This window comes from Oryctolagus cuniculus, chromosome 1, assembly GCF_051225735.1.
Source record: "Oryctolagus cuniculus isolate XC-2025 breed Fujian yellow rabbit chromosome 1, ASM5122573v1, whole genome shotgun sequence".
Taxonomy (NCBI): Eukaryota; Metazoa; Chordata; class Mammalia; order Lagomorpha; family Leporidae; genus Oryctolagus; species Oryctolagus cuniculus.
Window position 1 is genome coordinate 171,708,527 of NC_142867.1, and position 27,777 is coordinate 171,736,303.

A 27,777-nucleotide genomic window follows, 5' to 3' on the forward strand; every position below is an offset into this window, starting at 1 on the left:
GTGAGAAAATTTACAGCTTGCTAAATTCTCTTTCAAATATGCACCAAATTCCTTAAAATATAATGGCTGCCTGACTCTAACATACCATCTCTAAATATGAAAAAAAAAAAAATCTGGGCAAGATGCATCGGTCTTAGCCACTGTAAGAATAATTTTTATCATTCTGAAAATGCTTTGCTATTCATTTCAACAGTGCATTGCTTTTATAAGTCCACTGTATTGTAAACACTGCAAAACCTCAGAGAAAGTTTCTCATAGCAAAAGACCATTTACATCTACTAATTTCGCAGAAATTGCTTTCTAAATCACAATGTGTTATCAAGGCCATATTCTATTTTTCTGTTAGTGCTTTTCTGACAGTTGGAAATGGGTACAGGCTGTAATTTACTTTAGTAGTGTCCAGTAAAATCATTCCAACAGCATGACAGATAAAAGGCAATAAGGAAAAGTGTTTACAATTTTTAAAGGCTATAATGTTCACTCAGTGTAAACAGCAGCTTATGATTTAAAAAAAAATAGAGCAATACATGATCTATATGTCTGATGGTCATTAAGACAGTACCTAAATAATTTAAAGATTCTGAAGCAACAATGTGTGGTAAAATGATGGGCTTTGATTCAGTAATCCCCAAAGCTCATCTACCTTTAATTTACCTTAATAGAGAACTGCTTTGAGAAAAACAGTGAAATCCGATAGCAGCTAACAGTGTACTCTGTAGCCACCAAAGCAGAACGACAAAAAAGTTGTCACAGGTAAAACCAATAGCAGCTAAAGCCATCGTGTTTTGTGTCAAATAACACTCCACATGGAAAAATTATGAAGAAAATGGGCAATGAATTATAAAGAACAGAGAAAGCCAATTATGGCGATTACCAAAACAGCCACACAACATTTCAAAATTGCCTGACTGAACAAGGCCACAATATACTTCACATTATGAGAAAGAGAAAATTAACCAGTGTTTGCACCCTCTATGTGTGTTTTGTTAACAAAGTCATTCTGATTAAGTTTATGGTCACACTGCAGGATCACAAGACTTCACAAAGAGGATTACTTTAAATATGAAGTCTTTCGACTGTGAAACTAATCATTTCTGAAGAAGGCTGGATATTCAATATTTCTCTAAATTGGAATCTCTGTCTCTCTCTCCCTCCCCCTCTTCTCTCTCTCCCCACTCTTATTATTTTTTTTTCAGATTGCACAAGACTTCACTCTTCCTTAAGCTGGTTACCTATGCACACTCATAAAGAACAACAACAAAAAAAAACTTAAAGAAATGCAACCTTTCACTTCACGTTAGAACTCTCATAAATTTAATATCCACTTTTAATTATCCAAGAGAGCTGCTTAACAGCTGCTTTTTTTCTTATTATTTTGCACATGAAAAAAAAAAAAAAAACCAATACAATTGGCTTACTATCTTTTCTGTGGGCCCCAGAAAACTTAATTCATTTAGAGATCATGACAACACAGCTTAAAGCTAGAAAAAAAAAATGGGGTTTAGAGGTTGAGATACAAAGGTTACAGCTTTTCTCTTTTGACTTACTGTCCAGGAAGACCTTGCTAAAGAACTAACCTTTTTGGACAGTGTGGGGAGCAACCCGGACTGGACTGAGTTACTGGAATTAAGACTTATTCTATGCATCTGCTCTCCCACAATATGGCGCTGGGAGAGGAGGCAACAGTTTCTACCCAGCTGCCTCTCACCAACTTGACAAGCTGCAGGACCTGCTCCTGATTGGAGGAGAGCAGCGTACTCAGCGTGTAGGCAGCCAAGTTAGGATTGGCGGAGGAGGACTATAAAGGAGGAGAGAGACAACATGCACCAGGAACATCTTTTTTTTTTTTTTTTTTTGACAGGCAGAGTGGACAGTGAGAGAGAGAGACAGAGAGAAAGGTCTTCCTTTGCCGTTGGTTCACCCTCCAATGGCCGCCGCGGCCGGCGCGCTGCGGCCGGCGCACCGCGCTGATCCGATGGCAGGAGCCAGGAGCCAGGTGCTTATCCTGGTCTCCCATGGGGTGCAGGGCCCAAGCACCTGGGCCATCCTCCACTGCACTCCCTGGCCACAGCAGAGGGCTGGCCTGGAAGAGGGGCAACCGGGACAGAATCCGGCGCCCCGACCGGGACTAGAACCCGGTGTGCCGGCGCCGCTAGGCGGAGGATTAGCCTAGTGAGCCACGGCGCCGGCCACCAGGAACATCTAAGGGGAACATCTATCTGAAGGAACACCTGTGCAGCCCCCGAGAGAGCCGGCCGGCGGTGTGCCGCTCCCCCGCGGAAGTGGGGAATGTGGCAGGGGGAACCGCCCTTCCACGGAGGTGGAAGGGACGGTAGCCAACCCGGGAAGAACCAGCAGCAAACCCGGGGAGGGCCGAGCAGACGAAAGAACAGCGCAGGGTCCTGTGTCGTTCCTCCACGAAGAGGGGGAGCGACATAATGGTGCCGTGACTCGGATAGGAAACTTAGGAGGGAAGAAACAGGAAGAAGTGGGAAAATACTGGAGAGAGAGACTAGCAAAGAGCCTAGGTGCCGGAAGAAGCTATTGAAAGCCTAGGCATAGACTCGGATATGGACTGTGGGAAAGAAGTTAGGATTGAAAGCGAAAGTGAAAGCTTTCATAGACTCGGATGCGGACTATGGCGGGGAAGCTAGGAGATTGAAAGCGAAAGTGAAACCTGGAGGAGGCTTGGACTCGGATATGGACTGTGGGAAAGAAGTTAGGATTTAAAGTGAAAGCAAGAAGAAACTTAGATACGGACTGCAGGTTGAAAGTGAAAGTGAAACCTATAAGAAACTTAGACTTGGATACGGACTGTGGGGAGAGGCCAGGAGAAATGAGGGAGGAATACTGTTGGAAGAAAACTTAGGGAAACATACCGGGTAGAAAAATATGTTAGGGAGGATGAAGCCGCGAGTGCAGGCCGAGGCGGAGACATAAGCCAGCTTGGAATTCTTCAAGTCAGCCCGGGGAGCAAGAGGCGAAGATCTGGAACCAGAGGCAGAGACGTGGGCCGCCACGTTGGAATTCGCCAGGTTAGTCCGGGGAACTTGGATTGAATGCTAGTGGCGGAGACGTAAGCTACGCTGTGTGACTCGCGGAAGCCGCCGCGTGCAGAGAGAGCACGGGGCGTGAATAGATAGGGAACGCGGGGCTGGCGCGAGGCCGTGGTGCGGACGCGAAGGGGCGTGGAGACCGCAGAGTGTGCGCGCCGAAGCCGAGCCGCGCAGAGCCGTGAAGCTGCCGCGGGGCGAGGTGCCAAGAAGCAGCCTCGGGGCGGGCGCCGGGAAGCCGCAGGGATAAGAGAAACAGAAGTTTAGAAGTAAAATGAGAGAAATAGGAATGCTGGAAGATAGAAGTAAAATGGGAGAAATAGGAATGCCCGGAGATAGAGAAACAGAGAAATAGAAAGGCCTCCCCACAACATGGCAATGAGAGAGCTTGGATTCGGTCTGCCTGATTAGTGAGGCGATGAGCACCTGCGGGCGGCTAGCAGCTTATGCGCCGCAGGTCACCGAAGACAGGCACGAATTAACACCAATAAGTCTCCCCACAATACGGCAATGAGAAGGCTTGGATTCGGTTTGCCTGATTGGTAGGGCTTGTAAGCACCTGCAGGCAGTTCTAGCAGAGTAGAGCATGCGCTGCAGGGCACAGAACTCAGGCACGCATCAGCGCCTAAAAACCTCCTCACAACATGGCGAAGAGAGGACCCGGATTCGGTTTGCCTGATTGATAGGACTTGTAAGCACCTGTGGGCAACTCTAGCAAGCAGAGCAGAGTGTGCGCCGCGGGACACCGAAGACAGGCACGTATCAACGCCAAAAAAATAAAAAGAAAGGGGGATCTGTGGGGAGCAACCCGGACTGGACTGAGTTACTGGAATTAAGACTTATTCTATGCATCTGTTCTCCCACAATATGGCGCTGGGAGAGGAGGCAACAGCTTCTACCCAGCTGCCTCTCACCAACTTGACAAGCTGCAGGACCTGCTCCTGATTGGAGGAGAGCAGCGTACTCGGCGTGTAGGCAGCCAAGTTAGGATTGGTGGAGGAGGACTATAAAGGAGGAGAGAGACAACATGCACCAGGAACATCTAAGGGGAACATCTATCTGAAGGAACACCTGTGCAGCCCCCGAGAGAGCCGGCCGGTGGTGTGCCACTCCCCCGCGGAAGTGGGGAAAGTGGCAGGGGGAACCGCCCTTCCACGGAGGTGGAAGGGACGGTAGCCAACCTGGGAAGAACCAGCAGCAAACCCGGGAATGGCCGAGCAGACAAAAGAACAGCGCAGGGTCCTGTGTCGTTCCTCCACGAAGACAGGGAGCGACAGGACAGTATTCCACTACACCTTAGTTCCCAAGAGGTTAGTATCATTGATTTGAGCATGTGACCTTTTAAACTTCTGTAAGATGTCTGAACAGACCTACTTTTGATGATCTATAAGCCTAATCTGCAAAAACTGACAGGCAGAAAGATGGAGAAAGAACTGACTTCAGTACATGGAGATATGTATTATAAATGGCAAACATTTAATTATCTCAATGTATTCATTTATCACTTTAGTGGATGTTACATAAAAATTCTCATTATCCTCTAGATTACACAACAAATACTCAGGAGGTAACATAATTCCCATTTTTCACTGAGAAAAATTAAGCTTTGTTCAATGGATGGTGCTTTCTTAATATTCATATTATAAAGTTGAATGGAAACTAATTCAATATAAGTGTATGTGTGTGTGTATACATACATATATATATATAGAGAGAGAGAGAGAGAGACAGAGACAGAGACAGAAACAAATGTGTTGAAATTTAGTCTTTGAAAGACAACTCTACTTCAGGGGTGTTGGCTAACTCCACTGCTCCTTAAAAGAAAAACATTAGCTAGCCTCTGTACCATTTGTTAAAATTGACCAGTGTATGCATAAATATATTAAACACTAAGGCATTTTCATAACTTAACTACATTTTTAAAAATTCAAAAATAAGATGACATCTTGTAGAATTCTACATTTTTATAATCTCCCACTTGGGTGGCAGGCTCCAAAGTACTTGAGCCATCATCTGCTGCTTCCTTGGGTGTGCCTTAGTAGGAAGCCCAATCAGAAGCAGAGAAATCAACTCAAACAAGGCACTCCACAATATGTGATGCAGGTGTCCTCAAATGTCTGCCCAGATTATTTGGTTGACAGATTTTTTTTAAAGCCTCCATATTTGAAATGAAATTACTATTTTCAAAATTTAAATATATCATATAAAATTTAGTGATTCATATGATAGACTACTATTTATATAATTTAAAATTAATTATGCAAAATACTTTTGTTAAGCACATAACCTCTTATAATTTGCCTGTTTTTATTTACTTTGTATTATTCTGCTCATACATTCAACTTACAAACCTTTTACCTAAAAAAAAATGGATTATGGCAAGGGAAATAATAGTAGCACCATGAATACTAACCCAAATTGCTTTATTTACACTGTGCATCCCTCTGTGTCAAGCACACTACCCTTTATTTTTTTTTTAACTTTTATTTAATGAATATAAATTTCCAAAGTACAGCTTATGGATTACAATGGCTTCCCCCCATAACGTCCCTCCCACCTGCAACCCTCCCCTCTCCCACTCCCTCTCCCCTTCCATTCACATCAAGATTCATTTTCGATTCTTTATATACAGAAGATCAGTTTAGCATACATTAAGTAAAGATTTCAACAGTTTGCTCCCACACAGAAACATAAAGTGAAAAATAATAGATGATTTTTTAAATGATGATGAAATCAGATCAGACCTATTGTCATGTTTAATCCCAGTGAGAGTCAAGTTGGGAATTGATAATTTCTTCTTCTTTTTTTTTTTTTTTTTTTTTTTTACAGAAGATCAGTTTAGTATACATTAAGATTTCAACAGTTTGCACCCCCATAGAAACACAAAGTGAAATATACTGTTTGAGTACTAGTTATAGCATTAAGTCTCAATGTACAGCACGCTAAGGACAGAGATCCTACATGAGGAGCGAGTGCACAGTGACTCCTGTTGTTGACTTTACAAATTGACACTCTTCTTTATGGCCTCAGTAATCTCCCCATGCTCCAGTCATGAGTTTCCAAGGCTATGGAAGCCCCTTGAGTTCTCTGACTCTTATCTTGTTTAGACAAGGTCATAGTCAAAGTGGAGGTTCTCTCCTCCCTTCAGAGAAAGGTACCTCCTTCTTTCCACTGGGATCTCACTCACAGAGATCTTTCATTTAGGTGTTTGTTTTTTTTTTGTTTTGTTTTTTTGTTTTTTTTTTTTTTTTTTTTTTTTTTGCCAGAGTGTCTTGGCTTTCCATGCCTGAAATACTCTCATGGGCTTTTCAGCCAGATCGGAATGCCTTTAGGGCTGATTCTGAGGCCAGAGAAGCACACTACCCTTTAAACACATGTCTCATTTAATATTCTCAGCAATGTTTTGGTTTAGGCCACGGAAGCGAGATGACAAAGCAAGACGACATCATCTTTTGGAAAGTACTGCAGTAAGACGTAGACACGGCAGTGCCTCTGCGGCTCAAAGGCCTACCACCTTCAGAAATCAGCCTGTGGCAAATTGGCTACTCTGCTAAATAAAGAGTATCACTGGGGTACCAAGGCTAAAACAAAACACCACTGGGACTGCTTGGATGAGGCACCTAAAAACTGTACACTGCATATTCAGGCATGGATTCCACGAAAGAACACCACCTGAACCAAGAGGGCACCCTGCTCATCTTGAGAACGTCACATAACACATGTTCTGGTTTTAAAATATGTAAAAAAAAATAGCATTCACAGCAATATGAGTACTACAAAGGCACATAGGGGCTCCTCATTACCATTGTAGTGGTTTGTCTGAGGACCAAAGTAGTAACACAGCACTAATCTAAACCACAGTCCATCGACACACCAATGCAACAAAGTGGACACTCCAAGACAATGAATTCTCACATCCCATCAGGTCCTTCTTCCCTCTCTGGGTTTGGCTGAGACATGGAAACTCTAATTCCTGTTTTTTCCTATATAAAATGAGAACAGAGAAGAAAGCAAATAAAAGGAGCTTGATGCAGGCAACTCAATGAGTTAACTCTTGAATTTACACGGGGTCATTCAGAACAAGCTACCAGCTCTCAGCAGGGCTGGTGTTTTCACCTAAACAGACAAGCAAAGCTGAACTCGGGAATCCAAATGCATGGAAAGGATCAAGCAGATACTCACCAGCTATCATGCAGGGACCCTAGCTTAAACTCAGCAAACAGGAGAGACAGGAATCTAGGCATTCAGGTGTGCCCAAAGCATCAGAATCCACAAGTCTTTAAAGCAGAAGCAGGGCCCAGGTGTGGAAAGGAACTCTGTGGCCAGTGAGACATCATCAGACTTATGGGCACCAGCTGGAGCCAAGATGAGCTCAGAGGACACAGAGTTGAGCTCAGAGGATACACATGGCTTTGGCCCTGCATTTGAAGCATGCATGCACAGTGAATGGAACAGGTCTAAAATGGCAGCCTCTGGGAATAGAGCTAAGAAGAAAATTAGCTTTCCAGAAGAGTGGAGGGATGCCATCCCCACACTCCCGACTCAGGGTACTGCACCCACTGGTCTCTGCTGAGTCCTTTTTGCCCCGGTCACTGTCTCAGAGGCCACGCTGACCAGCTGCCCTTAAAGCAGCAGTGACTCCACCAAACCCTACACATAGGCACATTGTAGCCCCATGGCCCACCATGCTTTGCTCTTCATGGTACTTTTCACTACTGATTTACTGCACATTTTATTATATCTCTGTTTTTCAATGATCACCTCACTAGAATGTAAGAATGTATGCACTGTAAGGAACTACCTTATTGTTGCTGCCTGTCGCACATGCCCCAAGGCTATATCTACGTCTGGAACACAGAAGGAACTTATATAAATACTTGTTTGATTAATATATGAATAAACTTCAAAGCAACATTGTCCAAATACTATTTCTCATTTCTGCAAATTTTTGAGTTTTACGTGCCATTATACGCACTATTATACAAATTAAGAAATGGCTAAATTGGTAAATAATATAATCAAAGTTAGTGACCTTGAAACTTGTGAATTAATTCAGGCGTAAATACTGCTCAAAAATGTAGAACTTGAATGTTTTGATAGTTTAATAGAACACTGACAAAGCAAACTCCAAGATACGCTCTATTTCACAAAGAAAGAGAGCCTTTGGCACATCTCTAAAGGACCAGAGTTACTGGTTAATCACTGAAAACCAATACTCCTCTTAGATTGTGTATTCCTAGCTAAAAGTAAAAAGTTTTCTTTTAATATTAAGACATCTACTGAAGAAATGATTATGTACCAAGCATATAATCAAATTCCTCAAAAGTTTCAGTCTATCTTTCCTTTCCACTTTGGAATGTTAAAATGTTTTCATTAGTGTTCTGAGCTTAGGACCTAAGATAATTTATGAATTATATATTGAAGATGAGAGACTTAAAGTCTATTCCAATATTGTTTGTAATAAAATCCTTAAAAAATAAAACAAAGAACTGACCGATTCAACAACATGTCATTTAGTTTGACAGTATTATTTTAATCAATGTGCACTTAACCCTTGGTTGTGAATTTACAATATGATTCACTCAGACATTCTTGTGGCAAAAAAAAAATGTACCTGGTTTACATTAAGAAATTAAAATACTGATATTTCAAGATTATTTAATATTTTGAGAACCACTTGAATGAAGAACAGATATAAAATAGTAAGCAGAGGGGCTGGCACTGTGGTCTAATGAGTTAAGCTACCACCTGCAATGCTGGCATCCCATATGCAAGCTGGTTCAAGCTCCACATGCTCCACTTCTGATCCAGCTCCTTGCTAATGCTCCTGGGAAAGCAACAGAAGATGCCCCAAGTGCTAGGGTCCCTGCATCTATGTGGGAGACCCAGAAGAAGCTCTTGACTCCTGGCTTCGTTCTAGCCTAGCTCTGGCTGTTGTGGCCATCTGGGGAGTGAAACAGCAGATGGAAGACCTCCCTCTCTCTCTCTAACTCTTTCAAGTAAAATAAATCTTTAAAAAATAGAAACTCTTAGGAAAGGAAAAGATCTTCTAATGGGAAATGTAATAGGAAAACTAACAGTGGGAAAGACCATTAACATTTTGACTATATAAAAAGTTTGCAGGTAAGAATTACAAAAGTAAGACCAATAAACAAACTGGGGGCACTGTAAATATAGCCCATATGCTTACTACAAAAAGAACATGAACTAATGAATGAAAACTCCTAAGCAAAGGAAATGTAGATACAAATCATATAACAGGAGTAACTATGAGATATGGCAAACAAATCTAAAGGAAAATGATCACTTTAGTAATTAAATAAATTTATACTGAAACAATGAAGGAGTGAGCACTTTAGTCTAGCGACACCTGCATGCCACATTAGAATGCTAGGTTCAATTCCCAGCTCCTGACTCCAGCTCCCATCAGTGTAGTTCCCGGGAGTCAACAGTGATGGCTCCCTGCAGTGTGTGGGTTCCTACGACCAAATGCAGGAAAACCTGGATTGAGTTCCTAGCTCCTGGCTCAAGCCCCAACCCAGCCCTGGTGGTTGTGGGTTTGCAGTGAATGAACCAGCAGATAGGAGCTCATTTTCTATCTCTTTCTGTCTCTGAATTTCTCTCACCTCTCTGTCTTAAATAAATAATTTTTTCAAATTTAACGAGACTATGTTTTGCCTATTGAATCAAAAAAAACTCAGATGACAATTTTTTTTGTTGTTTTGTTTTGTTTTTTTTCGGGTTTTTTTTGACAGGCAGAGTGGACAGTGAGAGAGAGACAGAGAGAAAGGTCTTCCTTTTGCCGTTGGTTCACCCTCCAATGGCCGCCACAGCCAGCGTACTGCGACTGGCACACCGCGCTGATCCGAAGCCAGGAGCCAGGTGCTTCTCCTGGTCTCCCATGGGGTGCAGGGCCCAAGCACTTGGGCCATCCTCCACTGCACTCCCTGGCACAGCAGAGAGCTGGCCTGGAAGAGGGGCAACCGGGACAGAATCCGGCGCCCCGACCAGGACTAGAACCCGGTGTGCTGGCGCCACAAGGCAGAAGATTAGCCTAGTGAGCCGTGGCGCCGGCCAAGATGACAATTTTCAAACTAACTAAGGGCAAGGGAAACTACCATCTTCAATCATTACTGTTGCAGCATCATCACATACATCCTTTCTGGAAATTGGTTTGACAAATCACTTCAAAAGACACAGAAATGTTCATACCCTTTGACCTAGTGATGTCTCTTCTATATAGTGATTCTGAAAGAAATAATGCAAAATACAGAAAAAGCTATTTCCATTAAAATGTTCTTCAAAGCTTGTATTTGTAATAGCGGGAGAAATGCAGAGTGGGCAGGGGACTAATGTCCAACAATACAGAAATAGACTTATCCAGTTAATGAAATACTGGGCAGTCATTAAAGATAACATTCCTGATGAGGCAAGGTGAAAACAGGCGTTTATACTAGAAATTTACACTAACATGCTAACTGACAAGTGCTGCATGGCACACTCACTTGACAGTACTCAAGGAGCAGAATATTTACTCCAGTCAGTCAACTGTTCCCACCAAAGATGACAAGTATCATGGCTTTTTTCTAATTCTAATTTTCTACAAAGTTATACTACTTTTATGACTTTAAAATGGATGAATAAAACTCAGATACAGGAAGCTTAAAAAAGTAGTTACTTGGCCACTGGATTTGAGCAGTACATTCGAAAAGCTATTTCCAGCTCACGCTCTTTCAAATCACCCCCACTGTACTACCTTTTCTACTCCATCAACTGTTAGATAAACACGGATGTCCCATATTTCTGTGCCTTTCTAGAGATAAACACAAATAGATGCCCCATATTTCTGTGCCTTTCTGACCTCTATCTAGAACATAAACCACCACTGAAGTCTAGTATAATATACTTACATAATTGAAAATACTACACACATGCATACTCATTACCTATGTATGTGATATATACATCACGTTTTTCTTAAAACTAATTATGAACAATTTTTTTCATATATTTAAATAACTGAAAATGACTGTCCTTTTAATGGATTCAGCCATCCTTTTGGCACAGAGTCCATCAGTTAACTATAGCACTAACACTGCTTCTGATATTGCATCTTTTATGGTAACTATGTAAGCGGCACTTCTATCAGAACAGATCAGTCAGGGACACATCACCATGTCTCCTGAACTGAATTTCCTGCATCCTTTTTAGGATGACAATGTCTAGTTTTGTATCATAACAAAGAACACATCATAAGCCGTGGGGATGAGGAGATGAACTATTAAATCTGAGGTGAAAATGTATGGCTGTTTTATATTTCTGTGATCATTAAGATTTAGATCTGTAATTGTAACACAGAACAGCACTAGAAGGTCCAGACTTGAAAAATAAGAGTTTTCAAAAGGTGAGTTTCCCCAAGCTCTAGTGGTTCTAAACACACATTCCAGGGTGGGCTTGTGGTGGGATGACATTTGGCCTAGTGATTCTGATGCCTGTATTCCATATCGGAGAGCCCGAGTTTGGTCTATGGCTCCAGTTGCTGATTCTAGCTTCTTGCTAATGCATATCCTGGGAAGCAACAGTGATTTTTTTAAGTAATTGGGTCTCCGCCACTCCTATGGTGGATAGCTGAGTTCCCAGCTATCTGCTTCTGCCTGGTCCAGCCTCACCCACACTGGCGTCTGAGGAGTGAACTACCATATAGGGCTCTATTCACTTGCCTACCTATCTCTCTGTCTCTCTCTCTGTTCTCTGTTCTTTCTCTGTGTCTCTCAACCTCTTGAATTTATATATATTAATATATTAAATACTATATTATATACTGCATATATATATTTTAAAAGTTACCTCCTATTTTTCAACTTTGTTACAGGTACTGAAAACATCAAACACAAGCACTTCCATCCTTACCATGAATACTCTTTGGTAAGGAAATTAAAAAAAAAATCTATTTTAAAATAGATAGAAAGTTGGGGGGTGGGGAGTAGAAAGTCCATAGTTATAGTTCTGAACAAACACAAGATTATGTACCAAAATGTACTTCCATATTGTATAAATACAATCTTCTACCAACACACATTGTATTTTTTTTTAATCCACAAGCATCGCTTGATATACAAACTGACTGTACTCTCAACCAACTGCCTCTAAAAACTCTCACACTTTAGATTCTTACACTTCAGGTTTTGCTAATTTTCATGATAAAATCTGAGGTACATACCTATGTAGTCTCCACACTGAAAACAAAACAAGGAAAAAAAAAACCACTTCACCCAACTATAGCCAACTATTGCTGCATACTTTCTAAAGCATAATTTTTAAAGGTTTATTTATTTATTTGAAAGGCAGAGTTACAGAGAGGTAGACTCAGAGGCAAAGAGGGAGATCGATCTTCCATTCGCTGGTTCACTCCCCAGATGGCTGCGATGGCCGGAGCTGCGCCAATCGGAAACCAGGAGCCAGGAGCTTCTTCAAGGTCTCCCATGTTGGTGCAGATGCCCAAGGACTTGGGCCATCTTCTACTGCTTTCCCAGGCCATAGTAGAGAGCTGGATAGGAAGTGGAGCAGCTGGGTCTTGAGTCAGTACCCATACGGGATGCTGGCACTGCAGGCAGCCACCATTACCTACTATGCAGCAGCACCGGCCCCCTAAAGCATATCTAAAACATTTTGAAATCGAGCCGGCGCCGTGGCTCAATAGGCTAATCCTCCACCTAGCGGCGCCGGCACACCGGGTTCTAGTCCCGGTTGGGGCGCCGGATTCTGTCCCGGTTGCCCCTCTTCCAGGCCAGCTCTCTGCTATGGCCAGGGAGTGCAGTGGAGGATGGCCCAGGTGCTTGGGCCCTGCACCCCATGGGAGACCAGGAAAAGCACCTGGCTCCTGGCTCCTGCCAGGATCAGCGCGGTGCGCCGGCTGCAGCGGCGGCCATTGGAGGGTGAACCAACGGCAAAAGGAAGACCTTTCTCTCTGTCTCTCTCTCTCACTGTCCACTCTGCCTGTCAAAAAAAAAAAAAAAAAAAAAAAAAAAAAAAAAAAAAAACACATTTTGAAATCACAATAGTAAAAATGCTCCCTCCAAAAATGCTACCTGCAAACTATAACCACTGCAACAAAAAATGCTGTAACCTGTGGTACTCCCTATGAGAGGCAGCAGAATCTTGGGATGTGAGAGGAACAGAGCAGGGTGTCTGGGATCAATTATCTCAGGTTCTGTGAACAAAAGACTTGGTAGGAGAAATGGGCTGTGCTAGTTATTTCCAGGTTGTAACAGTTGTGTGGCAATATCCTCCATCCTTTTCATGGCTATTCTGTGACACCACCACGGAAATCTTACACTTAGCCTTTTACCCTTGCCTAGGAGGCAGGGAAGTTATGAAGAGGCGGGGGTTCAAAGCATGGAGCTCAGATCTGTCTCAAATGCTCTGCCTCTCATTCTCACCAAATTGCCAAGGATGGAGCCTGGAAGTCACTCATCTGCCCCCAGATTTCTTCCAGTGACTTCTAACAGGTTGTTCTGATATGTGCTTGTCAGCATTAATTACATGTGACAAGGGACTGACTTATCTCAGACATGATTCAAGAGCACTAAAATAAAGCAAAAAGGGCAGCAGGAAAGATGCCGATGGGGAGTTCAGCAGTGCTTCTGTATGCCCAGGACAGCCTTCATCAACCTGCCCTGCCCAATCACCGGCCCTGTTGCAAAGACATTCGCTCTGCACTGCACATGACACTTAGGACATCCGACCCATTCAGTTTCTTAGGATAACCAGGTCTACACCTGTCGTTCCACTAATAGTATACCCACTCACACTCACAGCATTCTGTATGGATGTTAAATTACAGAATCCACATATTGAGCCTTTTCTTTCAACTATACTGCCAGTCCTTAATCCCTCCCTTAGAGCTACACAATGAAAATGACTGGAGACAGACAAAGGCCACTTCGAAAGCAACAGAGAAGACTCCCTGAAAAATCTGAGAGAGGTGGTGTGATGCAATTAATAACAATCAGTTTGTTTCCTTATCTGACTTCCATCCAAGTGCATTTCCCCACATCAGGCTGGTACACAGAGAATGCACATTTGTCTCTCAACAGAAAGCAGAGTATACGCAGCCAGTCCACCTTCCCTGAGCAAGTATTTCTGAAGCACAGAATCTTTCACTTACATCTGCTAGGTATACTCTTTCCTATGAAGATCAATGGGTATTACAAGCATGTTAATGGTGGGCCTTTATTCAATTACATCTTTAACCTTGAAAAGATAAAATGACGTTTCAGTGAAATCACACTTATCAATGCTATCCAATACGACTTGGTTCAATGACAAAATGTTCCATGTCAGCACTGTTCTACATGATGACCACCTGGGAAGTAAGCAAGCACAAGTGATCTAATTTTACTTAAGTAGACTTAGTTTCTTAAGTTATAAAATTAGGACAGGGGCTGGCATTGTGGCACAGGTTAAGTCACCACCTATAATGCCAACAACCCATACTGGAGTGCCAGTTCAGAGTCCCAGCTGCTGTGCTTCTGATTCAGCTCCCTGATAAGGTGCCTGGGAAAGCAGCAGAATATGGTGCAAACTTCTGCGCTTTGGGCTCCTGCCACCCACATGGGAGACATGGATGGAGTTCCAGGTTCTTGGCTTTGGCTTGGCGCAGCCCTGGTCATTGCAGCCATGTGGGGACTGAACTAGCAAATGGAAGAAAGATCTCTCTCCCCCACCCCACTTCTCACCCTCTCTGCTTCTGTCACTCTACCTTTCAAATAAATAAAATAAACCCTAAAAAAAGAAAAAAAAAGAAATTAGGACAAAAATATTTTTCACCTCTTCTTTCCCTGGAGTTTTTTTTTTAAAAGACTTATTTATTTGAAAGACAGAGTTACAGAGAGAGGTAGAGACAGAGAGAGAGGTCTTCCATCCACTGATTCACTCCCTAGATCGGCTAGAGATGCGCTGATCCAAAGCCAGGAGCTTCTTCCTGGTCTCCCATGCAGGTGCAGGGGCCCAAGGACTCGGGCCATCTTCTACTGCTTTCCCAGGCCATAGCAGAGAGCTGGATCGGAAGTAGAGCAGCCGGGACTAGAACTGGTGCCCATATGGGATGCTGGTGCTTCATGCCAGGGCATTAACCCTCTGTGCCACAGAGCCGGCCCCTCCCTGGAGTTTTGATGAGAAAAGGAACCAGATTCCTCACCAAGCAACCTTCCTGAGAACCAGTGAAATACTGGCTAGCACTCAGTCTCTAGGAGGATAACAAGGTCAATGTCAAGCACAGAGAGGAACAGCAGTGCCTCACAGGCCAAGACGGAGGGGCCAGCGGGGCTCTAGGTTTCCTCAGCAGAACAACATGATTTGACCTATAGTCTAGGTAACACCATGTTCATACATGCTTTATAGATACAAGCTTTGATCTGTTTCTTCACTACTTCTGTCAGTGCTAGCTGCAAAGAACTACTGTGAAGTCTTACTACATCATTGTGTCTTTTCTTCCCAAAGAAAAGATGATTTTGAAAGACTTATAGAATCATGAAAGTAACAGGCCTTTTAATGTATTATTAAAAACTGGCCATTTAGGGAGTGAACTAGCAGATGGAAGACCTGTCTCTCTGTCTCCCTCTGTCTGTAACTCTACCTCTCAAATAATAAATAAATCTTAAAAAAATTTTTAAATGTTCATCAAGTTTAAATTATTTTACTTTATGTATATTTATAAAAATAGACACTGAGTAGTTCAGTATACTCCTTAAAGGGTCCTATCATCTGTAAAATGCCTTGAAATAAAATATCATTCAAGCTGAGGCCAAGATGATGCATATTTTTAAAACTTTCTCATAGAAACTAACCATCTGTACCATAATCCATTGTCTGCTCTACCAAGGTGATTTATTAAGGATAATGAAGCATATGATTTAATAGCTACTGCAAATCCTTTTGCAAGTTGGGTGGATATAAATAATACAAAAAGATGGTCCAATAATACCCAGGCCTAACCTAAGAACTCTTCTATATGCTAGGTCACAGGAAATTACATGAGCTCAATTAGCTGTGGAACAAAGTGAAGTGCGGCTTTGCATGCAGCTCAGGCTCTACCTACCCTTTGCTATTCCCACGGTGATAATCAATATTACTATTATTTAGTGAAACCTGCAAGCTCAACTATCATGGTGGAATCTGAGTAGCTGTTTCCACATGGCAACACAAAGCTCTCCAGTTGGAAATGTACAATATGCCAGCACAAACCTTCCACAATCTTTAAAACCTAGATCTCTGAAAACTGTCAGCACAGACTGCACTTGGCATTGCTTTGCTCATCCTCAGTGTCACACTGCCTTGTATTTAGCAGGATTCAATACATAGCACTAAAGAATGAATGAATAGTAAAGCAGGTGAATGAATAAAATGAAGTCTCTAAAATCCATGCCAAAAAAAATTCATTTCTGAGTTTTGTGAGACTTGGTTCCAAGTTTACCATCACTTATCCTTTTGAAGTTTGCATGGCCAGTTGTCAAGAGGTTATTTCTTTTGGTAGCAAAACAATCCTTAGGCCAGCCTCCTACAAGGCATGAAAAAAGGCCAAAAAACTGAAGACACAACTTGAATATAGTATCCAAACATTAGCTCCCATTTGCAATCTCACAATTTTCTCTTCTGGGTATCTCTTGTAATATTCAATCCTTATGTGGCGTTACAAAATCAGTGAGGCAAATTTCTAGCAACAGGAAATACAAACCATCTTACATGCCAGCTGTTTGGCATGAACAGACTGCCTGGCTGTGTCTTACAGGCATGGCACAGCCATTCACTGATAAGCTGGCACAGCCACTCCTGTCCCCATGCCACCCAGTGAGTCCATCTAAAATAAGATTAGATGCTACAAATCCTAGTACTCAAGTGATATTGGGCTTCAGAAACTGTCCATGACTCAACATAAAAAAGGTGGCCTGCGTGCAAGACATATGTCATCTTCCAAAAAAATCTGTGCTTCACCAGGCACACTGACCACCAGCATATTTCCACACTGCAGTTCCTACTGTCCTTGCTCTTGTGAGCCTGGCTTGCCAGAACTGAGATCAATTTTATTAGATACCATTAGTCTCTGTTAGGGTGGTCATTTGAATAACAACAGATTGGCCAGTATAAAACTAAGGCACCTGTTGTGCATTTGGCAGCCTGGATGAGGCCCCTTAAAACGAAAACAAATAAGAGCTATAATCATGCCAGGCAATGGCTTTTGGTTCAATAATGACCATGTGTCAGAATTAAGTGCATCTGGGAATTCCTACCACAGCCAGATGTAAAGGCAGATTTGTCTTGTCTAGTGACATATGAATAGACACACACAGTCTACTAAGATTTAGCTTTGTCTTGGTTTGGTAAGGAACTAGGTAAGTGTAACTTTGCTCAAATAAGATAAAATTAATTGCTGAAAAGCAACTGACAACAATATCATCAATTGTAGAGCCTAAATCTGCGTATTGTAGGACTAAGGCCATATATGAATTCACCTCTGATTATTCTGTGAACAAATCAGTGTAGTGAGAACAATCAACAAAAATATTCTAACATCACTATACATTCAGCCAGGCCATGCACTCAGTGTTGGAGCCACCACTGGACATAGACAAGACATAGATCTTGGCTTCAAGGCACTTGCAATGAAGGAGACCATAAATAAGCAATTATACTGCATTATGAGAGGTACTGTATATAGAAATTATTCAATGTTCTTTTCACACGGAAAAGATATCCAGGCTTAGGAAGAAGGGAAAACTTCCTGGAAGAGTTGTCAATAAGCTAAGGCATGAGAGAAGAGATGAGTCAGACAAAAGCGGAAGGCGAGGGGCTCTTCCACATATAAGCAGAGACAGCACGCTCCAAATCATAGCAGGAAGAGTCACAGTGTGATATGTGGGAAACAGGAAAAGTTAGGGTACCTCAAAAAGCTTGTGGAAAATGGAATGAAAAGGTAAGCTTATTCTGGTGCACATTTTGAAATGCATACATAGCTTTTTCATTATAGTCATTTCTGTGAATGATCTGAAGATCCCTGCGATGTTAGTATGGCTCTAACGTATGTCTGTTAAGTACGGGTGATGAGAATGGCAAACTGGTGGGAGACAGGACAAGGCAGGAGCAAGTCCATGAAAGGCCAGGTGCCTTTTAAGAATATTTCAAACTTTTTACAGAGGAGAATGGGAAGTCACTGGAATGTTTTAGAGAAGGAAATGAATTGATCATATTTGATTTTTTTAAACTTCACACTAGCTGCAAAGGAGAGAAGCAAGCACAGTGAGGTCAAAACTACATAGAGGAAGGTTGCAACCAAGGCAAAGGATGGTGGGGCCTCACTAACAGATCACAGCTAGCATATAAAAACTTAGAAAAAATTTGGTTGAAGGGAAGTTTATATATTTATTTTGGTATCCCTGAAATGACAAGAGATCACTTAAGATAAAACAGATTAAATGCAATATTTTAAAATTTACATTTGAATGAAATAATTCTTAAAATCCTTACATTTTGGTGAAAATCAATCAAACTCAGGTTGTCTGGTCTGCAGTAAAAATCAGATTCACATAAAACTAGGCAATCGTTTCTTGAAGCAGTAATTGAATATGTGTAACAGTATTTGCTAACATGTCATTTTTAATTTGTAAATATTATCATTATAAGGCATGTATTAATAACCTGTGCAAGAACCGTAACTACACATTACCCAAAGAAGTAGCACATCCTGTTCCATGCTTCTAGATTATCACTATAAGTTGACCTATGGAAAACATATTGCTAATTTGGCCAATATATGCATTTGAGATACATTTCACAAATGCAAATAAAGATGACTTCATTGTTAAGATACCCCAGAAGCCATAAAAACCAAAACATCTCCATGTAACTTTATTTTATGTACCATATCTGATTTAAAACTTCAGGGTGCCTTGGTGTCTGAGAAAAAACAATTTTCCAAATCATCAAACAAATGTAACATCCTGTATCTTATTATTTATAAAACCATAATTAATCAAAAATAGTGCTCTGATGCCTTACAGAAAAAAGAAAGTCAAGCCTTTATAAAATAGGTTAAATGGGGAAAAATATGAATCAAATCATCCCTTATTGATAATGGACGTAATAGATGAACAGTGACAACAAAGTATTTTAGAAGGCATCATAACTGACAAGTTTCCCAGGTAAAATTGTGTAGGGCAGGCTGCCAATAAACAGAATGTATATCCATCAGCCATTTGGCATAATTCCATTTCTTTGATGGGTAGCTGCTCTTCAGATATCCCTGCTGGATCTATAGTTCTCATTATAAAAATGCTTTTGACTTCTTACCTGTTGGGCAGGTACAAAAATATCAGCCCTTGTGACTTTAATTTTTTTAGCCCTTGTGATTTTAAAAACTATTCTTGAAGGAGATATTTCACTTAACCACTTCTGCTCCAAAACTAAAGCATACCATATTAGAGTGGAAAAACAACCACAAATAAAGTCATCTAGTCCCATCTCCTCTGGTTAAAAAAAAAAAAAAATGCCTCCAGTCCCAAGTTGAGAAGGAGGCAGAAGAAACTTCAGAAATGGTAGCAGGACCCTCTACATAATGCTTAAGATTTTTCCTGAATTCATGTCAAAAAAGCAGCACACTATACTGGGTGTACTTGTCTGGTTAATGGGACAAAAAATATTTTAAAAATCATGTGATACACAAGAATGATAGTGTGAATATTCCTTGCTTTAAAATCTTTCTCTAGGGGCTGGCATAGTGACTCCACAATTGCTGCCTGCAACACTGGCATCCCACATCAGAGAGCCAGTTTGATTCCTGAGGGCTCTGCTTCAGATCCACATCCCTGCTAACGCACCAGAGAAAACAAAACATGGCCCAAATGCTTGGAACCCTGCCACGAATGTGGGAGACCCAGATGGAGTTGCAGGCTCCCAAAATTGGCCTGGATCAGCTCCAGCCATTTGTAGCCATTTGGGAAGTGAACCAAAGATGGAATATCTCCCTCTCTCTCTGATCCGTCTCCTCCCTCTTCCTTATGGTCTCCCTCTGTAACTCTGCTTTTCAAATAAATAAAGTCCTTATAAAATAAAAATCCTGGGCACTGCTGCACAGCAGGTTAATCCTCCACCTGCGGCACTGGCATCCCATATGGCCACCAGTTCTAGTCCCAGTTGCTCCTCTTCCAATCCAGCTCTCTGCTATGGCCTGGGAAAGCAGAAGATGGCCCAAGCACTTGGGTCCCTGAACCCACATGGGAGACCTGGAAGAAGCTCCTGGCTTCAGATTGACCCAGCTTCAGCCATTGCAGCCATTTGAGAACTTAAAGAGCAGATGGAAGACTTCTCTCTGTCACTCCCTCTCACTGTCTGTAAAACTCTACCTCTCAAATAATTAAAATCTTTTTTTAAAAAAAATCCTGTCTCTTAAGTCTCATCTTTATTATATAAGCTCTCCATGGCTCTCATTCCTCTTCTATATAACAGTGACAACAAAAGCATGGAGTGTTATTTTAGAGATGAAACATGATGCTGAAGGTATGGTGCCAAAAATATATGTACGGCATATGGAAACTGCCCAGTATATTTTACCAACTGTCACTATTATGACTATTACATATTTACCACTACTACTGTGCCTCTATCAAAAACATTAAAGGAAAAATTGTCCCCATGAAGGAATTTTGATTTTCACCTTTTGTGGGGTCCTGACCACCTTCAAAGATTCCTAATAAATACTTATCTTTCACATTCATGATTTCCATGCACTGGAACTCCAGTCTCTTTATTTCAACTCAGTTTAAAGAAAAGGACATAGCACTTGAGCTCAGCATTCGAAAATGACAGACTAATTAAGAAGATTTCAATGGATATAAGTGAGGACAGCTGCTAAGGTGAAAAAGAGGATTCCAGGAGCAGGACTGGTACAAACAAAGAGGTGCCTGAGAGCTGAGACTCCTCTCCATGGCAGGGAGTCAGACCCTGCAGAAAGGCTGAGCAGCTGGGGACTAGGTAAGAGGAGGCTGCATAGGCAACTTAGGGCTAAACTGCAACAGCTCCAAATGCAGTGCTGAGGATTCAGCATTTGACCATGTAGACTTGAAGAAGTTTGCATGTAAGAAAGCAAAAGCTTTTAGGAGGAAAAAAAGAGAGGAAATAAAAACACACACACACACACAGACCACATAGGGAGCATTGTATGGAGTGCTGAGCTTCTAGATACGCGGAAAAGGCAGAAATGGAAATGAAGCAATGACATTGTAAATGATTATAGGAATAGAATCTACAAAATTGAAAGGGGCTAAGGATGAAAGGAAGAAAGCAGAGATAACACCAACATTTCTAGTCAGTGGTAAGTCAGATGATGAGGTATGCAGAAAAGGAAAGTAAACATTCATATGGATGGAACATGGGATTTTTAGGTTTACAAAATACAGACTTTGGGACATACGACAGCCTTCTATTTCTCAATTATCTAACAGGCAGATAGAAACTCAAGTCCAGAACTCCAGAGATGCCAGGAAAATTATTTTGAGGGTCACCTGCACAGAAATTACTGTTTCTTGACAAAAGGATAGGAATATCACAAGAGAAGGTAGAAACAGAGACCTTAAAATGACAACAGATAGAACAACAAATGAATTTAGAATGAAGACATGAAGTCCAAACATCCAATGGAGAGGGACCTCAAAGTTGATGAAGAAAAGTCAGAGTCAAAGAAAGAAAAAATAACTTCGATCTATAAACTATTTCTCCAATGGAAGAAGCTTATAATACTTCATTCCTCTAGGACAGTACTACAATCACTTCCTTTTTCACCCCAAAGAAAAAAGTAAAAGAAAGATTGCATACCTAGTGAATACAGAATAATTTAGATATTTCTAATAAACTTCTATTACCCTCAGCCAAATATTATCCAAATAATTATCCAAAATAATTTTGATAGGTCCATTATGTAAGATATAAACTCATGTATCTAAAGAATCACACGAAGCTATTTCAACTAGAGAAGTCTGAATTGGTAGCTAGTTTGTTTCTCTTTAAACCCTCCAATAACATTTCAATTAAGCCAATGAATTCCAAATTAATATTTCAATTTAGTAATATTCCAACAAGTACCTGGGATATGGTTTTATAGAAAGGAAAGAGTCCACTTGTGTAGTAAGAAACCATTAGTGTGCGTTTTAGTTGAGGTGGGACATTAGGAAGTAAGAAGGAGGAAAAATTTATGTTACACATTGAAAACCAATGTTTTTTTTTTTAACCTATAATGGGACACTGGATCAGCATTTTGATGTGTCTAGTCTAATTTCTTCCTGTGTAACTGTACAGGCAGATCTTAGGGAGAGACAAAAGGCAGTAAATTCCTATCTTCCATCAATACATTTGACCTCAGAGCAAACCCCACAACTGGCTACAGGCACCCACCATCCATCATTGCTCTTGAAACCTGATCTTTCAGGGAGGGACAGCTGCGCTGGGCAAAGAGCTAAGCAGCTTTCTAAGATGCACTACCATTAATGACAAAAAGAAAGGCACTTCTTTTGGTTCAGGATTTTAATTAACTGCTTTTCTAAACATTTCTTCCCCCACTTGCAGCTCCCCCTCAATTATCCTTAGGAACCTATTAATACATTTTTGACTTTTAGGAAAAATTCTACGTACATTCTAGGTAAAAATCATTTCTAGCTTTTGCTTTAAAAGCTTTCTGAGATACAACAATGTTCTAGGGCACACTAATATGTACAGACTTCAACAAACGTGCTGGACAGGAAAAGACCTTACTAGCATCTGTAGCACTTACAGCAGATACACAGTAGAGTGCCAATAGGCTAAAGGCAGACAAAACCCCATACCCAACAGAGCTTAGCTTTTAAGTTAAGTAGCAATAACAGGACAGACAGCTGAAGATGACAGGATTCTATCACAGAAACTAGTGTTATTGAATATAGTATGTTCATTACTTGATTCCTATATTCAGGGATTTTTAAATTTAAAATACAACATAAGACAAATTTTTATCATCTCATTGTATCTTCATCACATGTCTGGTTATTCTTTCCATTTTACAGATGGTGAAACTGAGACTGAAATGTCATATCACTTCCTCAAGATCCCACACACAACAAAGGACAGAACTGAAGCATAAATTCAGTTCCTCCTATTAAATGTGTTATTTTTACAGTAATATAAAAAAGAAGAAAGTTAAGACCTGCAAATTTCTAGCATTATCTTTGTATATGCTGTAAACACATGATAAGACTAAACAATAACTGATTTTTCAATCATTCATAAAATCAATACTTAATAAACATCTTTTAGTTTAAAAAAAGTCTACATACTGAAGCTTAAAATGAAGTCTCTTGCGATTCCATGATTACAGATGATTATTTGTATATGTGAAAAGTACAATTTCTTCAAATCCCAAAGTGGTACTGAGAAACGCTGTTTTCTATGTGCAATTCACAAATCTCAATTTACTTAGCTACTGCTACATTAAAGAGCATAGCTCAAGGCTGTTGTTTAAAAAAACAATTAGGAATTTATAAATTCAATCCATCTCATGAAACAGACAGAGTTACGACAGCTAAGTCCAGTGAAGAGAAAGGTGCTAAAGGTCACAAATGCTCCTGACATTGTTCTCTGAATGTCAGAGAAGAACAAACGTTAAGTAGCCTTTCTGATCAGTGAAATCAAAGAATGGAGAGCAAGCCTGGGCTCAGATGGCTGCTTGGGTTCTCATACTTTCTCCTAACACTGAAAGAGCCAAAGAGCGGCCTGCCACCTAAAACCAGGCATCAGAAAAGGGAAGCATGACTTGTTTGCTACAGGTAGCGAGAGAGGAGCATCCAGGTTGTTTCTATTCTATTGGCTTGCTTGAATAGAAAGCTCCCTCAAAGTATGTGGAAAATGCAATTAAAAGACAAGCTTGTTTTTGTGGAAAAACTTTGTAATCTGTAATTTTTTTTCATTTGTACACCTTTTCCATGAACACACATGATCCACCAGCTCACAGAAATGAGCTGTCTCAGCTTTTGAAATTGTTTTCTTTTTCATGTAACGTACTGATTTATAATTTACAGAGATTTGATTTGGACAACAGACAAGCTTAAAAAAAAAGCCACTGAGCTCACTTTTGCTTTTTTTCCTTCTGTAATTTTCAAAAAGCTATGAGTGACTAGTATTGATATGGTCCTATTAAACGTTTCAGCATCAAACAGAAACTAATGAACACAAAGATACTTTGAAGGAAAGGCATTGAAATTTATTCCCCTATGAGTTGCTTTGGCAAATATGGCAGTACAAATGAACATAATAGTTAAATTAATGTGTAGAAGATATTTTAAAAACAACATGTTAAGAAACTGCAAATTGGTGACTACCTAAAAGTAAATGGGTAATATTTTAAAGAGGAAATGAAGAACACAGGTCTTAAGTGTAATTTTGTGAAATGATGTTTGGTAAGAATTCTGTATCATTACTGTTCCAGTCTAGCACCATTGTCAAGAAATTATTTTTTAAATTACATTAGGTCAGAGACTGCTGAAATACACAAGCATTTGCTCTTTGACCTCCTCAAGACTTATGACGCAAAGAAAATGCTGAACTTTTACATGTGAAGCTGTAATTTTATATAATGAACAATCAGCAAGCACAGACATATATTCTTATAGCTGTCTTTCTTAAGGGCTTAATTGTTGGATGCTGAAACTTTTTTTTAAAAGGAGGGAGAATTCAGACACTTTGTCGAGACAAATGCAAACAAAGCCTGCCATTTTAACAAGTGTTACCAACTACTAATTAGAAGCAAATGAGATTATCCATATAGAAAACATATCCCCAAACAAATCTATCCTTTGGAAGAAATGTCTCTTTGCTTCGAAATTACAGAAGCTTAAACAAGTGATGTTTGCTGGAAGGAAATTTACTGACCAATCCGCTCTAAGCCATCTTCCCCAACATCATCAGCATTCTCCAGTTGATGTGTTACACAGGAATCCTCAATCTTGTAGATCACAGAGAGAACAACTCGCCTCTTTGCTTTTTCTTGGCAAATCACTGATAATATAAAAGGGAATGTTTTTAAACACTCATTTTGCTTGAGGCTGCGAGTTTCCTTTGTGTCATCACAAGTAAGTAGCTTTCCTCTAAGATCTTGCTACAGAAACTAAACAGTACAAAGATTAAACAACAACAAAAAGATAAATAACTTGATGAGACAATAAGAGAATCTGAATAAGTCTGGATTAAAATAGAATTCATTTACTCACAATAACCTTTTCAATCAGAAACACTGTCCCTTTAAGAAAATAATAAAAAATAACGCATTTTTGGAAATTTGAGAAAAACATAATTGTATCTTTTTATTTAATACTTCATATTTCTGGGCTTGTAGCATAAATTCTAGAAGTATATTTTATGACCCCCTAATTTAAGTATACTACATCAAAGGGTGAATTAAGTTCATTCATGAGATTCCCAGAAACTTTTGAGAATTAAAAAGGTACCATAACCAAACATTTTTATATATGGAGTTTATAACAATATAACTCGAAAAGTCTGATGCTCTCGGGATCAGAAGTTGGAGCACATACACCTCAACTCTCAGACTATCCACAAATGGACACTGAAACTGAACAAGGGTAATTTTAAAACAAAAATCACCTTGAGGAATCCACCTTCCTTGGATTAACACTCTTCATATGTGACTGTGTTAATGAATTCTAATTTATCCATAGAACCCCTTTAAGAATAAATTGTTCAAATGGCTTGATAAATCAAGTCGGTCTGAAGGAAATCCGATACGCAAATACTAATAGTGTGCTCTTTTACAAATAGTCACCCTTGTCAGTTTGAAAAACTGAAAATCAACAAGAGAACAGTGTAAGTATACTTGACCTTATTGCCTAATGTCTATCAAGATTGCCACGGCTGGTCGATTTCAAATTTGTGAAACTGACACTTAAAAATGTATGGTGTCTCTTCAGTCCAGGTCCCTCAAGTGCTTGCTGCACTGTAGCCCAAGCCTCAGGTTCTCCTTTCAAACTAACTTGTGCAGCACTTACAAAGCTAGTTTAAGCATACCATCAATCTATGACTATACTTCCCCTAAAGTAATTCTGCTTCATTTATCTTTTAACCTTACATTATGCAAATAACATCCTTATCAGTTCAATAAAGAAAAGTTATGAATGTCCCTCCTTGTTTATCCCTGTCATACACTGAGAAACTGAGATCATCTATGAATTTACGCGAACACCGCTCTCTATTCTGTTTCACACTCTATATGAAAAATCAGCCTCTTGCTGCCAGATTGTCAGAGAAACCCCAAATAACATTTCAGAAATGTCCTTCAGTCAATGTCTGTAACTCACATCAGAGCATGAGTTAATGCATTAAAGAAGAAAAACACAAAACTTGAGGGACTGCCTAGAATTTTTCTTTTCTCAATGTCTCTCTAGGAAGGGTTCGCATTTGCCATACCAGGGTATCTCCTGAATATAAGAAGTTATACAGGCCCCTAGTGGCTTAGCAAATAGCAGCAGATGAAGGGATTCCAGTTCTTAGTTCTGGACTTTGAGATATTCTGGTTCTAAATGAGCGTCAATCTTAAAAGGCAAAGCACATCATTGGATTTAATACTTAAAGCAGCTTTGCATCTATGGTTATCTACTGTAATACATGTACATTAAAATAGATGATTGCCTTTGATTACTTTAGTGACTGTACAACTGTGCTGGCCCAAGAAGGATTTCTGTTACATAACCTCCACAATAAAATGGTTAATTCATCCACCTTTTTACATGTCATTACAAAAGTAATATATCAATTAACTACATTAAAATCATGTGAGAGACACTTTTCCTCTTTGAGTCTCATTCCATATATACCTTTTTTACTGATGGCTTTCAGAACAGATGATGTAAAGTGATCACTACTTAAAATGAGATACAGATAAAAACTGAATGCCACTTTTACAATAGTGGAAATCTAAATGTATTTCCCAGCCACAGCGAGTGATAAAGCTCACACTGCAGCACACATAATTTCAAAAGATGTCTAATTAATACCACCCCTTAAGCCCCTATCCTCTTGATGTCTCTCAGTCACAAAAGAAAATTCCAGGCAGGCGCATTTACAGCTTTTAGCAATTTTTAACTGGACACACTCTGACAGCTGAATTCATGAAACTGACCAGCTTGTCAATTTCACACTTTGAAAGTACAATAATAGCTGATAGCATGAGGGTGAATTTAAGAAATCTGTCACAGAACTGCTAGCTCCATTGGAAAGCAAAGTACAGTACATAATTATGGGAGGTGGGAGGTGGGAAAATGTTATTGTCCATTTAGGATGCCCATTTCAAGAAATCAGACATGGGGCATTGAAAATGGGCTATAATACCTACCCGCAGCATATACAGAACACACTTTGGGAATCAGTGGAGTATCTACTCAGCATTTTCCTAGATATCAGATTCCCTACCCAGCATGATCTTTACGTTGGTAGCATCTAAAGCTCCCTTTAAAGCAAAATGCTTCAAGTCTTGGTACTTCACCTGGTTTCACTCAAGTTGAGCAGGTGGTGCGCACATACACTTAGAACAGTCAAAATGGTCTCAAGTAACTACAGCTGAACCAACTCCCCATAGGTGTGCTACAGCATGGTCTGAAAGGACACCCCGGAGGGTCAAGTCTTCATTTGTAGCTCT

The 27,777-nt window shown here is 40.4% G+C and overlaps 1 protein-coding gene across 36 annotated transcripts in view; it reads right to left on the reverse strand.

The window, feature by feature from the left end:
- Positions 1–27,777, reverse strand: part of PTPRD (protein tyrosine phosphatase receptor type D) — a 1,783,257-nt gene that overhangs the window by 524,548 nt on the left and 1,230,932 nt on the right. The window contains exon 2 of one of the 36 annotated variants that reach the window (XM_089316658.1): positions 24,999–25,124. The exons of the other annotated variants lie outside the window; for them this stretch is intronic. The gene's annotated coding sequence lies outside the window, so the exon portion shown is untranslated. The remainder of the gene's footprint in view (positions 1–24,998; positions 25,125–27,777) is intronic. 36 annotated transcript variants of the gene reach the window in all.